Below are 12,150 nucleotides of genomic sequence, written 5' to 3'. Positions count from 1 at the left end.
AATTGTTGCATCTTCCAGCGTGTGGTCATGATAGGTACCTTTTTGTGAGTGTTCCATAGCCTCAGTAGTAGAGTCAGGCCTTAGGTTCTCCACTTGAGCTGGATCCCACTTTGGACCTGTCACTGGATCTTCGTTACCTCAGGCTCCTCTTCCTTTCCATCCCTGTAGGTCTTTCAGACAGAAACAATTATGAGTCAGGGTTTTGACTGTGGTATGGCAACCCCCTCCCTCATTTGATGTCCTGTCTTCCTGCTGGAGGTAGGCTGTTTAAGTTCCCTACTGTCAAGCATTTTACCTAAGGTCTCTCCCTTTGAGTCCTGAGAGTTTCTCACCTCCCAGGTCTCTGGTGCATTCTGAACGGTCTCCCCAAACTCCTACCTTCTCAGATTGCCTGTTTCCATTCTTTCTGCTGGCCCTCAGGGCTTGCATCCTTTTTCCTCACCCAGTACCAGATCAGGTTCTCCTCTTCACCCAATCCCTTGTCCACTTTCCCTCTCAGGTCCCTACCTCTCTCTTCACTTGTGACTGCTTTCTTCTCCCTCCCAAGTGGGACTGAGATGTCCTTACTTGAGCCCTTCAGCTTGTTGACCTTTTTAGTTCTGTGAACTGTATTGGGGGGTATTCTGTTCTCTTTCTTTTCTTTTTCTTTTTCTTCTTTTATCTTTTTTCTTTTCTTATTTTTTTTTTGGCTAATATCCACTTATTAGTGAGTGCATATCATGCATGTCCTTTTGGGTCTAAGTTATCTCACTCAGGAAGATGTAGAACGACCAGCAGTCTCAATTAATCTGAAACCTTGAGATCTCTCAAAGACTGAACCACCAATAAGGCAGCATATGCCAGCTAACAAGAGGCCCCCAACACATATACAGCAGAAGTCTGCCTGGTCAGTGTTCAATACGAGAGGATTCAAGTAACCCTCAAGAGAATGGAGGCTCCAGGGAGTTTAGAGGTCAGGTTTGGTGGGAGTGGAGGGGGGGTGGAGAAATCCTTGTGGAGACAGGAGAGTGGGGAGGAGATATGGAATGTGGAACATTTGGAAGGTAGCAGGAGAGGGGGAATGGGGCAAATAAAATCTGGAATGTAAGAAAGAACTAAGAAAATACAACCATACTGTTGTCAAAATCTTGTCTAAGAGGGTGACATTTGTAATATCTACTATTTTTCTGAGGCTCCAGTTACAACCTAAAGCTAATAATCACTAAAAATTACTCTAGGGAATCAAAGAGTTTATTGAACCCTTAATGAATGAATATTCAGGGTAATTTACAGGAGTCAGGGCACTCACCCCACATATGTATCTGTATCTGAAAAGCCTTATACAGCAGAGATAAGAAAATCTCGTTAAACAACAGAGGAATTCATCCTCTACTTCCCCAACAAATACCCCTCACTTCTTTCCCAGGAATAGGAAGGTTGCCATTTGATAAGAAGAGCACTTCAGTACTCAGTTTGGAAGATAAATTGTCAACAATCCCAACTTGGGTATGTTTTACAAGGGAGCATAACTACCTTTCCAAAAATGGCAAATGATTGACTCTGAGGTTAGGTTAGTCAGAGTCAGGACAGGTATATAGACAAATTGACTTACTTTTTCCCTCTATTATTCTCCATATTTATTAGTAGTAGTAGTAGTAATAGTAGTAGTATCTTTTTATTGGATATTTTATTTATTTACATTTCAGATGTTATCCCCTTTCTCTAATTGCTCCCCCCTGAAGCCTCTGATCTCATCCCCCCTCCTCCTTTTTGATTTTATACCATTTTAATTACATGTAAGTATTAAGGTCAATTTTAGGTTGAGGAACTAACAATACAATAGATGCAAATAGTCAAGGAACAAACAAGACCATAAACACAGTGAAAGAACAAGCAAGGCAATAAACAAAGTCCTGTGATCACTGTTTCTAAGGGATTATCAGGATCACCTAATTATATGAGCCTACTGCCCTGTCCTAGCCAAAAGTCATTTTCATGCCTGTAGCCTACTTCTTTGTTCTAGACTAAGATTTAGACTGAAATTACTTCTTTGTTTTAGCCTCATGTCAGATGCTTTGGGGGCTGCTAGACAGGAATCTGACATTGGCCAAGGACAAGGAGACAGATTGTCTTATTATATTCTACCATGAAACTGAAACTTGTGCAAGCAGGTTTGCTTTCCAAGCACTATTCACCATATTCTTAATTTCTATTGCTTTCTGAAAGAGTTAGCATCACAATACAACCTCTTTCAATGTCTGTATCCCTTTTTTATGTTAAATGAGAGGAAATGAAGTCTCTCATTATAAACAAAGTAACACACTAGTAGAGTTCAGAGAAGTAAAATAAGATGTAAAATGAAGGACTGAAAAAGTGATAGATAGAGTGTTACTAGAATAGTGTGGTAGAGGAGAGGAAGGCATGGTGAGCTCAGTGTGTAACAGTTATTAATGAATATTGAGTTATTAATCCCAGTTAGGAGATACTATGGAGGTTATTTAATTAATTAAAAATGAGCTCATTCTTAAAGAAGTGGAAGTACTTTATAACTAAGAATGATGAATATGGAAATTGTTCATAAAAATACTATGAGTCATCACTTGGACTTAGAAATCATGTTACGATTTCTAATCTCCCTTGAAGAGAACACATTTTGCTGAACAGAAATTAATAAAAACAGGCAATGCTAATGACTGTTTTTTTTCCCTATAACAACATATGTGCAATATATTTTAGTTTACACCAGGGAAGTACACTTGGGAATGTTTAGAATACAATTGGTTCTTTTGATTTGGTTTGATGACTCATGTGACATTGAGCAACTGAATATTTTTTTAAAAAGTTAAGTAATATAGATGGACAAAGAAGAGCCACTTACTTCTCACTGAGAAAAGGACATACCTTAAACATCATGGGTAGACAGGGTGATGGGACTTCATGCCTACACATTTATGAGAGTGACTCTCAGTAAGATTGCTAGTAATGGGGGACAGAGGACCTCGACTTGCCATCATCTGTAATCAGGCAAGACTTCAAGTGGTAAAACTTGGATGTTAATCCAGCCAAAAACCTTTAACCTGCAGTACCTATTATAGCTATCAATCACAAAAATGACATATTTCAGTATAAAAATTAATTTAAGCAATATCTACCTATTTTGCTGCATGTACATGCATATGAGGTGTTAGAAATTAACCTTCCTCCTGAAAGAATTAAATCACAGCTAAAAAGACTTAACGAATAAATAATTCAGAACAGTAAAACAAAAGAAGAGAAAATTTTCCACCCCTAATAACAAATAACAGAAGTTAATTAATGAACTTCTTTCATTGATAATTCTCAATATTCATGGTCCCAAATAACTTCACAGACTGAAGGCAAGAACGGTAAATGAGATCTACATTGCTGAATTATAACTCATTACAACCAAGTATAGGCATCACCTCATTATAAATAGAAATTCAAACAAACATACCAAAGAAGCAAACATTTTTGACTTCAAACAAAGCAAATCAAAAGAGAAAGGATAGGATACATCATATTCATCAAGGAAACAATTTCCTTTTTCTTTCTTTTTTTTTTTTTTTTGGTTTTTTCGAGACAGGGTTTCTCTGTGTAGCCCTGGCTGTCCTGGAACTCACTCTGTAGACCAGGCTAGCCTCGAACTCAGAAATCCACCTGCCTCTGCCTCCCAAGTGCTGGGATTAAAGGTGTGAGCCACCACCACATGGCAGAAACAATTTCCTAAGTGAACATTACAATTCTTAACATTTATTCATGAACGAATAGCAACAATTTTCAAGTTTCCATTATGATAAAAAAATTGACATTCTTAGGACCATAATCTATAACAAATTTTGTCTAAACTATATACATTTCAAACAATTCTATGTGGCTGTAAGTTGACTTCATTATACTTCAAGAGTTTCCCAGATCTTGTTAGATTCTGGTAAAAAGGAAGAACTTCTGTATCTGTAGGAACCTCTTAGCGAGTTTTAGGATGTTAATTTTGTCCATTTTCTCGTTTCCTCTTTCCTTTCTCCCACTCTAACTTCCCCTCTTCCTCATTTCTTTAACATAAACTCTTTCTTTTCCTGCTATTTTATTAATTTGGTTATGAATTTGAGGTGTATTCTTTCCTCTATCTGAATTAGTGACATATTAATTTGGAAAGTTTCTACAAAGAAAATTGCTTAATTCTCATTAATAAAGCATAATTAAACTTGCATTCTTTTTTAAGTAGTTTGAAATTTTATTGTATATTCAACGTGTAATACAAAAGATATGAAAAAAAAGAAAAAAGATATGAAAATAAATAACTTGGTATTTTTAAAGATCTCAAGATATTAGGAGCCAGACAAGATGAACAGAAAGAGAAGAACTGGATCTAAGAGCAGCGAGAGAGCAAGGTGAAACAAAAGAAGTTGGGTGAGAAGTAAGAATAAAGGTTGTCTCAAGTTTGAAGATAAGTGGGATTTCATGTGTCCAATTGTTTTGTAGCTTTTAAACCAGGAATCTATAGCAAAACAGCAGTGGTTTGATCTGTTTTCAGATGTACATGTTGTCTCTCTCTGGGATGATAAAGGCTCATCAAAAATTCATCAGGCTTTAAAAGAAGATATCCTTGAGTTTATTAAGTTTATTACAGACATTTATACTGAGCTATTGAGATGACACAGCTTTGATAAAGGCATATATTGTTAAATGGCAAAAGTTTTTCACACAGTGTGATATTTTATCAAGCCTTTTTTGTCAACTAGTGGTGACATTATTGGGAAAACAAAGCAGCAATAGCAAATCAAATATGGAAGACAGTATTGTTCGAAATCTCATACATGATATGTGGAATGAGTTGATTTTTTCAAATATAAAGAACAGACTCCAGGATAGTGCAATGAAGCTGGTGCATGCTGAAAGATTAAGAGAAGCATTTGAATCCCAGCTGGTCATGGGAGTGCTAGAGTCCTGTGCTAATCTTTATTCCAACCCTGAGGTCAAGCTTCAGATCTATAGGGATAATTTTGAGAAGGCATACTTGGACTCAACAGAGATTTTACAGAACACAGGCACCCTCATATTTACAGCAAAATGGTGTGCAGAATTACATGAAATATGCATATGCTAAATTAAAAGAGGAAGAAAAAAGAGCACTCCAATACATAGAAATGAGATGAGAATGTAATTCTGTTGAATGCTGTGTAAAAGTGCTGGTGACCTCATTTAAAGAGACTATTTTAGCAGAATGCCATGAAATGAACAAGCAAAATGAAACTGAAAAGTTACATTTGATGTTTTCATTGATGGACAAAGTTCCTAAAGGAATAGAGCCAATGTTGAAGGATTTGGAGGAGCATGTCTTAAGTGCTGGACTAGCAGACATGGTGGCAGCTGCAGAAACCATCACTACTGACTCTGAGAAGTATGTGGAACAATTATTTACAATGTTTAGTAGATTCTGTAAACAAATGAAAGAAGCTTTTCAGGATAATCCTCATTCCCTTACTGCAAGTGATAAGACATATAAAGCAATTGTTAGTGATGCTACTATATTTAAACTTGAATTGCCTTTGAAGCAAAAAGGAGTGGGGTTGAAAACTCACCCTGAGTCAAAATGGCCTGAGTTGCTTGCCAATTATTGCAACATGTTGTTAAGGAAAAAAACTATCATCTGAGGAGAATGAAGCAAAGTTTAAAGAGATGCTCTTGGTACTTAAGTATGTACAAAACAAAGATGTTTTTATGAGGTATCACAAAGTTCATCATACGCTTTATATTGGATATTTCTTCTGGTAGTGAGATTGAAGAAAACATGGTAGAGTGGATAAAAGAAGTTGGTATGCCAGCAGATTATGTGAACAAGCTTGAATGAATGTTTCAGGACATAAAAGTGTCTGAAAACTTTAACCAAACTTTTAAGGAAGTGCACAAAAATAATAAGTTGGCATTACCAACTGGTTCAGTTAATATAAAGATTTTGAATGCTGGTGCTCAGTCTAAGCTCTGAGAAAGTCTTTGCCTCGCTTTCTACTGAACTGGAGGATTTGATACATGAAGTAGAAGAATTTTACAAAAAAAAAGTGGTAGAAAATTACGTTGACATCATCTCATGTCTAATGGAATTATAACATTTAAAAACGAACTAGATCAGTATGATTTGGAAGTAAACACATTTCAGTTGGCTGTGTTGTTTGCATAAAACCAAAGGCCTAGAGAAAAATCTCAGTTTTGAAAATGTAAAACTTGCAACAGAACTCCCTAATGCTAAACTTAGAAAGACTTTATGGTCTTTAGTAGCTTTTCCCAAGCTAAAATGGCAAGTTTTGTTATTTAACCCTCAAGTCACCTCACTCAAAGATTTTATAGAAGGCACCCTCTTCTCAGTGAACCAGGACTTCAGTTTAATAAAATTTGCAAAAGTACAGAAAAGGGGAAAAATCAACTTGATTGGACTCTTGCAGCTCACTACAGAGCAAATGAGAGAAGAAGAAAATGAAGGAATAATTCAAATAAGAATATTAAGAACCCCATGATAACTGAGCAGTGGTGATGCATGCCTTTAATCCCAGCACTTGGGAGGCAGAGGCAGGCAGATTTCAGAGTTTGAGGCAGCCTGGTCTACAGAGTGAGTTCCAGGACAGCCAGGGCTACACAGAGAAACCCTGTCTCAAAAAAACAAAACAAACAAAAAACAAAACAAAAAAACAAAAACAAAAAACAAAACAAACAAACAAAAGAACCTAGCAATATACTTAATGTAAGGAAGAAATCAACTCCCACAGTTGTTTTCTGACCTTCTCATATGTAGGAGATTGGCATAAATGCATGTGTACACATACAAACATGTTTTTAAGACTTTTAATCTATTGCAAACTGATTGTTATTTTAATTTTAGAAAAATTATCTTTTAACCAGACTACTTTTTTGTTCTACTTTTACAGTTTTCATGTAATATTATTCAAAATTCTGGCTAGTGTAATACAGTTTGAAGCACAAAGAAAGATTAAAAGTTTTCATGGTCCTATAATCTTCACATTCCTGGATAGACAGACTTTTTTTCCTTTGAATTTGTGACCTACAACCCTATTTATAATCTGATCAAAAGCCTGGTATCATCAAACAAGATGATTCATCAGGTAACAGAAGCCTGGTGATCTGAGTTTGATCCCTGATCCCAGGAAGCCACTTACAGATGTACAGAGTGAGTTCCAGGACAGCCAGGGCTACACAGAGAAACAAACCTGCCTCAAATATGCTCGGAACATTGGTGGCATTTTTTGCTGAATGATTGACATGAGTGGTTCTCTTGACTTCTTGTTGTCAGGGTGGTTGCAGGGCAGTGGTGCTAGCTAGTAATGTGGGTGGGGCTGCTATGCGAGGGGTGATTGGGCCCACTGCCTTCCTGCATATGCTTGAGGCCTGGCTTGCTTCTGACAGTACTTGCGCTTTTTTGGAATGCCAGGGTCCTTTCATACTCACAGGCAAAGAGGCAAAGCTGATTGATGGACCACCATGGCAGGCATGCCGGTTTTCAATACACTGACACAATTGGAAACTGTACGGTCAATGGAACTCGCACTGGATGCCATGGAGAGAACAGAAGTAATTTCAACATGACCAGTTAATAAAAGATCTGGAGCCTTGACACATGCACTAGCATTTGTTCAAGGGTCCAGATCCTGCTCCAATTTTATCTGTTGCTAATGTAACCTCATACAAGGCAGCAGTCAATTTTCAGATGTGTCTTTGAGAATGTTCGGGCCGGTCTTCCAAATGAAGACTGTTGTTTCTAGTATTGGATTGATTTCTGGACTAGTCCATGATTGAATCGGAATGGCTGGTCACATTAAAGGAAGTGGAAGTCTCATTGTAACTTCTCTTTTTGAATCTCTGTCCCACAGGGTCTGAGGGTTTGAAGCAAGGCAGCTTGTCCAATCTGGGATATGGACAAGCAGAGGTGGGTTAGGAGCATATATCCAGTGCAGCTTCCAAGTCACCATTTTTGGGGCTTTAAGTGGGCTCACAGGTCAGAATCATTCTTTGTCTCAGCACCAGTATGTCTTGCAAATCACTCCGGCAGCTAGCATGCTCCTGAAGTATCCTGCGAGGGAAGGCGCTCCAACATGCCCTCTTCCCCATATTAAATGGCTGATAGGGATCATGCCATATGTCAGTGAGTGGATTCTTCCCTTTCACCTAGGCATGTGTATGCCTGGCTGTGAGATGCCATAAACACTCAGCAGAGGGTTGGTTCCTTGACCTCAAATTTTTTAAAAATTTCAAAATAGGGAGAACATGATTTGAATGATTTGAATGGGTTTGTGGTGTGTGTGCCCGGATATGATCCCCCCCCGTTTTTGTGTGTTTTTTTGAGACAGAGTTTCTATGTATAGCCCGGGCTGTCCTGGAACTCACTCAGTAGACCAGGCTGGCCTCTAACTCAGAAATCCACTTGCCTCTGCCTCCCAAGTACAGGGATTAAAGGCATGTGCCACCACTGACTGGCAATTTCCCCCTTGTTTGTTTTCTGAAGATATTGCTTTAAAGTTCCACAATAACTATTTCTTTTTTTTTTATTGGATGTTTTATTTATATTTCATATGTTGTCCACTTACCCCATCCCCCACCCACCCAGGAACCCCCAATCCCCTCACCCCTCCTCCTTCTTCTCTGTGGATATAACCTCTATCTATCCCCCCACTCCCACCTCCCCACCCTCAAAATTCCCACCCCCTGGGGCATCCAGCCTTCATGAGGTCAAGGATCTCTTCTTCCACCTATGCCCAGCAGGGCCTTCCACTCTTATATATTCAGCTAAAGCCCTGGATCCCTTCCTAAGTGCTCCCAGGCTGGTGGTTTAGACCCTGGGAGCTGTGGTTGGTTGGTATTGTTACTCTCCTCATGGTGCCGCAAATCCTTTCAGCTCCTTCAGTCTTCACTCTAACTCCTCTATTGAGAACCCCATGATCAGTTCAATGGCTAGTTGTGAGCATCTGCCTCTGAATATGTCAGACTCTTGAAGAACTCTGAGGAGATTTCCATATCAGGCTCTTATTAGCATGTACTTCCTGATTTCCACATCAGCATCTACCTTTGGTGACTGCACATGGGGTAGATACTCAGGTGGAATGGTTTTCAGACGGCCCCTCCTTCAGTTTCTGTCCCTCATTTTGTCTCCATATTTGCTCCTTTGAGTATTTTGTTGTTCCTTCTAAGAAGGACCGAATCACCCCCACTTAGTCTTCCTACTTTATGAGCTTCATGTGGCCTGTGAGTTGCATCTTGGCATTTCAAGGTTCTGGGCTAATATCCAATAATCAGTGAGTGAATACCATGTGTGTTCTTTTGTGATTGGCTTACCTCACTAAGGATGATAATTTTTAGTTCCATCCATTTACCTAGAAACCTCTCGAATTCATTGTTTTTAATAGCTGAGCAATACTCCATTGTGTAAATATACCACATTTTTTAATCCATTCCTCAGTTGAAGGACATCTGGGTTGTTTCCAGCTCCTGGCTATTATAAATAAGGCTGCTATGAACATAGTTGAGCATATGTCCTTGTTATATGTTAGAGCATCTTCTGGGTATATGCCTTGGAGTGATATAGCTGGATCCTCAGGTAATGCTATGTCCAATTTTCTGAGGAACCGCCACACTGATTTCCAAAGTGGTTGCACCTTCTTGCAGTCCCACCAAGAATGGAGGAGTGTTCCTCTTTCTCCACACCCTCGCCAGCATCTACTATCACCTGAGTTTTTAATCTTAGCCATTCTGACTGGTGTGAGATGGAATCTCAGGGTTGTTTTGATTTGCATTTCCCTGACGACTAAGGATGCTGAACATTTCTTTAGGTGCTTCTCGGCCATTCAAGTTTCTTCCATTGAAAATTCTTTGTTAAGCTCTATACCTCATTTTTAAGTAGGGTAATTTGGTTGTCTGGAGTCTAATTTCTTGAGTTCTTTGTATATATTGGATATTAGCCCTCTATCAGATGAAGGATTGGTAAAGATCTTTTCCCAATTTGTTGGTTGTCGTTTTGTCCTATTGACAGTGTCTTTTGCCTTACAGAAATTTTGCAATTTTATGAAGTCCCATTTGTCAATTCTTGATCTTAGAACATATGCCATTTGGAGTTCTGTTCAGGAACTGTTCCCCTGTGCCCAAGTATTCGAGGTTCTTCCCCACCTTCTCTTCTATTAGTTTCAGTGTATCTGGTTTTATGTGGAGGTCCTTTATCCACTTAGACTTGAGCTTTGTACAAGGGGATAAGAATGGATCAATTTTCATTCTTTTATATGTTGTCCTCCAGTTGAACCAGCACCATTTGTTGAAAATGCTGTCCTTTTTCCACTGGACAGTTTTAGCTCCTTTGTCAAAGATCAAGTGACCATAGGAGTGTGGGTTCATTTCTGGGTCTTTAATTCTATTTCATTGATCTTCCTGCCTGTCTCTGTACCAATACTATGGCTCTGGTGTGATGGGGTGTCCAGGTCTTGCTATGGTGGGAGAACTGGGTACTGATGATGCCGAGAAACTTTGGTTTCTGTTGCTTATGTTCTTGTCCTTGCCATCCGCCATCTGGTTAACTCTAGTGTTACCTGCCCTCACTGTGTAAGACTGGAGTCTGTATTTCCAGTTATCTTGCTTGTGTCAGAGCTCCTCAGAGTCCAGATGTCTCTGTGGTCTTATGCTCCTAATCTCCTGGGTGGAAGAACTCCTGGGACTCAGGCCACCTCTTGGATCTGGAAATCCTTCTGCTCTGAGTGCATGGCTCCTCAGCTGCTCTTAGTGCAGTGGCTCCTCGATGACTCAGGATTCAGTATCTCCACAGGACAGGAACAGACCGACTCTGTGTCTGCACCAGCCCAAAGGACCAGGCAGGGGCGGAAGGGAAGTGGAATTCCGGAGGGGTGGGGTTTGGTTAGCTGCTGTGCCCTGAATGTCCCTGGCTCCCAAATGTATCTCTGGGGCTTAGGGGGTGAGATGGAGTTCTTACCGGCTGCTCTGAGTGCAGTGGCTCTTCTAGGATGACTCAGAATTCAGTATCTCCACAGGACATGTGCAGACTGATTCTGTGTCTGCCCCAGCCCAAAGGACCAGGCAGGCGCAGAAGGGAACAATAACTATTTCTTAATACCTTGTCCTTGCATATTATACGGAATCTCAGTACTATGGGTAATGTTAAAATTGTTGACTAAACATCTCAAATGCTTGACTGCAATAGCCAGTTCCATTATCTGTTTTAATCTGATTTGGAACACCAAGCACAGAAAAATAAAGTAGGCAATGACTAAATTCATTTTTGGTTGGTTCTTCTATTAAAGGAGTTGTAACTAGAAAGGCTGAAAAAGGTATCATAGTCATGTGTACATATTTTAATTTTCTAAAATCAAAAATATGTTTGACATTCATTTGCTATAAATGATTAGGTTCAAGACTTCGAGGACTAACACCGTTATATGGTAGAGGTAGAAAGTCAGGACATGCAAGACAAGTTTTTACAATTTGATGTGCACATTCTCTAGAAATACTAAATTGTTGTCTCAAGCTATTACTATTTTGATGGTGTAAAGAATGAAATTGTTTGGCTAATTGTTCCTGTGTAAGGCCTATAATCTACCTGGTATACAAAACTACTGTGCCATTGCCTTCACTAAAGATTCCAGGCAATACAGTAGGAGCTCTTAAATGCCCTACTGAAAAAGAAACTATATGTTCTCTTAAATTGAGTTGCATTTGCATTAGTAATTGCAAAATTTGAGAATTATCAGTATGTAAAATAAGAACAGTTTCAAGTAGTTGTAAACTATGAGCTATATATTGACTACCAGTATACAAATTAAAAGCTTGATTTTTCAACATTTCAAAAACAGTGTCTACAGCATGTAGATCAATTATTTGTACTGAAATAGGGGGAAACTCAAAGAGAGTGAACATGTGATCCAATCATATATGCTGCCTTCCTATTGAATGAGCCATCTGGGAATACAGTAACCACATTTTCTATGGGCTGCATGTGTAAATGTATAGGAAATACAAAGAAGCATGCGTAGAGGAAAATTGTAACAACTTGTCTTTTGGATAATGATTATCAATATTTCTTGAAAAGTTTGCACATGCAATAGACAACATATCAGTATTTTGCAATAACAATTTACTTGCTGTTTGGAA

At 38.9% G+C, this 12,150-nt stretch overlaps 1 pseudogene; it reads left to right on the top strand.

Moving 5' to 3' along the window:
* The first annotated feature begins 2,961 nt into the window (after positions 1-2,961).
* LOC114620381 lies at positions 2,962-6,509 on the top strand (annotated as a pseudogene).
* The last annotated feature ends 5,641 nt before the right edge of the window (positions 6,510-12,150 follow it).

This window comes from Grammomys surdaster, unplaced genomic scaffold (genome assembly GCF_004785775.1).
Source record: "Grammomys surdaster isolate TR1022 unplaced genomic scaffold, NIH_TR_1.0 168, whole genome shotgun sequence".
Taxonomy (NCBI): Eukaryota; Metazoa; Chordata; class Mammalia; order Rodentia; family Muridae; genus Grammomys; species Grammomys surdaster.
Note: the sequence above shows the minus strand (reverse complement) of the source record. Positions and strands in the feature narration are given on the sequence as shown.